The sequence below is a fragment of the Sceloporus undulatus genome, chromosome 5 (assembly GCF_019175285.1).
Source record: "Sceloporus undulatus isolate JIND9_A2432 ecotype Alabama chromosome 5, SceUnd_v1.1, whole genome shotgun sequence".
Lineage (NCBI taxonomy): Eukaryota > Metazoa > Chordata > Lepidosauria > Squamata > Phrynosomatidae > Sceloporus > Sceloporus undulatus.
The window spans coordinates 172,899,092-172,902,117 of NC_056526.1; positions in this window are offsets into that span (position 1 = coordinate 172,899,092).

Here is a 3,026-nt window from a genome sequence, read left to right on the forward strand (position 1 = left end):
CTAAACATCCTCAGCTCCCTAAGCCATTCCTTTTAGGACATGGTTTCAGATCCTTCACCATTTTAACCACCCTCCTTTGATCATGCTCCAGCTTGTCAACATCCTTTTTGAACTGTGGTGCCCAGAATTGGACATGGGGTTCCAAGTGAGGTCTGACCAAAGCATAATACATTGGCACTATTACTTCCCTTGATCTAGACACTATACCTTTATTGATGCAATCTTTTCAGCTGCTGCATCACACTGTTGACTCATGCTCAACTTGTGGTCTACTTGGACTCCTAGATCCCTTTCACACATAGTTGCATTAAGTCAGGTGTCCCCCCATCCTATATCTATGTATTTCATTTTTCTTCCCAAAGTCCAGTACCTTATATTTCTCCATGTTGAAATTCAATAGGTACCACTTCCTTGGGAAAGTAAACAGCATTCTGTGCAATCATACTCGCCACACGATCACAGAGTAGTCTCTGACAATGCTGGCTCTTAGGCTTAGTAGCGAGCATCACTCTCTATGGTTGGACACGACTGAACAACCTTGTCAACAGGGAATACCTTTACCTGGTATCAAATTCCTTGTGATTGCAGGTATACATTTGTCTTAAAAATATACTGGTAGCTGTGTGAGTCTGTTTTAACTAAAATATGTAATATCAGATTGCATCTTTTGCTAGAATTTTTTCTTCCTAGTTGGTGTCAAAGATCATCCATTTGATATCATAACACACATGGAGACATTCTTCTAGAACCTGTCAAAGGCAAGGACATACTCCTCAATATTTCACAGCTGAAAAGAAGGAAATATCTGCAAGCCTGTAGTTACCTTTACAATATAGTCTGTCTTATGACAAAATATCTCAGAACAGGATATAGGCGCGTTACAGACGGCCCAGAAGGGGCAGTCTCGCACCGCTGCTGATTGCTGCATCCGGGAACCACAGCATCCAAACCGCACGGTTCTTGGACGCAGCAAAGAAGGAGCACAAAAATCGCGCTCCTTCCACGGCCCAGGAAGAGACGCCACGAGGCACTAGTCACGCACTCGCAGCGTCACTTCCGCCATGCAATGTGTGGACGCAGAGCATCCGCTACGTCAAAATGGCAGCGGCTGTGTGGAACGGCTGCCACCATTTCGACGTAGTCATTATGTGCGAGGGGCAAGGCGCGTCAGGAAGCGCTGCCCCTCACGTGTAATGACGGCGTCTCATGGGCCTGTCTGTAACGTGCCATAGACAACAAACGCTGGCACTTAGGATGGCTGCCCTCCTGCTGCAAAAGAAATTAAAATTAAAATTTAAAAAATGAAAACAAAACAATGATTTATTAACCAAAATGCTTTTCTATGGTCAGCTGGAACAAAGAGGTCATAGCAATTTTTGACAAAAATTTCTACCATCCAACTTAAGAAAACAATGGAGAAACTATGAAATGTTGCCTAAATCCTATTGTTAGTCCCAACCAGAGTGGAACCCTTGAGACAACTGGATGGATCAGTGTATTGACTCACCATTCAGCGACAGATTCAGTGGATCAGGATCCTAGCCTTCTTGCCTCAGAAGCTTGCTCCAAATAACCACAGGAGACAAAATTGGAAGAAAGGCCACAACTTTATTAAAGCAAACCATTGGAAGGGTTGGCACAAAGCATGAGGTCAGGATCTGCAAAATCAGACAACCCCATGTTTGTCTGATAGCAAAACCTGGTACCCACCAGGCATTGGGATGACGTAGGGGCTAATGAACACCGCTTGTCCGCAACACTGCCATGTGTTCACATCTTCGCTAAGCCCCTAGTCACCGGGAGGCGTCCTTGCGTTATGGCCCCCGCAATGGCCATATGCCTGCCCTATTCGCCCCCGGGTCCCAACTGACTCCCAAACCAGAGCTCCTTAGCCCTGGTACCACGCCGTGCAGATCCTGGCCTATGCTGCCGCCCCAAAGTTGTGACAAAAACCCACAAAGAAAGTGGTGGGTGGGAGAAGCACTCTGCTTGCCTGCTCCCTTCCTGCTTGGCTCTGTCCTCACTGAAGCCAAGCGCCGACTGGGGGCCGGAGCCGGCCGCGCGGCCTTAAATAGGCCTCGGCTCCGCCCCCAGATCACCCGATCCAGGAGACTCCTCCTCCAGGGCAGCTAGCCAATGAGCTACCCTGGAGGACCGGAACTCCCGGACCATAGAGCCCGGCCCCCAGAGCATCGCGAGGAGGGAGCAAGCCGCTTCCGCCCCGCGCACCAATAAGGGGCCGGGGCAAGCCCCAGAGGCTTCTAGCGGCAAGGCGGCCTGCCTGTCAAGCCAGGCGGCCGCTTTTTGTCATAAATAGGATTTTTCTCTGGGTGCTGCCTCCCACAATGGTGTAATGGGTAGTTCCCAAAGAACAAACTTTCTCAATACCAAGCACTTGTCTGTGGACTGTCATCACATTAACACTTCAGTGGTTTCCTCCTTAGTAACATTTAGATTTTACTTTGAGAGTCTGATCTTCTGGCAAGTATTCAGTTCTTCATTTTTATTTTTATTTTATCTTTGCTTTACTATTTGTGTTTCATTTGTGAGTCTTAATATTAGAACGTTTAACATTTTAACACTATTTTGGCTGCTCTAATCTTGGCTGTTATTTTTAAAGATTTGTAAACTTCCCCAAGTATGTTTGCCATGCCAATTGAAAATTGCCCCAAGAATATTGGCTGTTGCCAAATAAAGGAATAACAATCAGATGAAATCTTATATGAATCTTACATTACTGTCTCATCATGAGCCTCTCCCTTTCTTTCTCTTTCTCTTGTACACACACACATACCCCTAGATCATCTGACTATTATAGATCTTGGGACCTTCCAACGTAAGTGGTTGACTTCCATGAAAAATATATGAACCACTGCAGGCAATGATTATAATACAGTTAAGTAGATAAACAGAGCAGTGTAGCGAAACTTTGTACCAGCATGAACAATAATTCATATTCAATGGGCAAGCAATCACATTCATACTGAAAACAACTCATTGTGACTGACCTATTTTCAAATAAACAG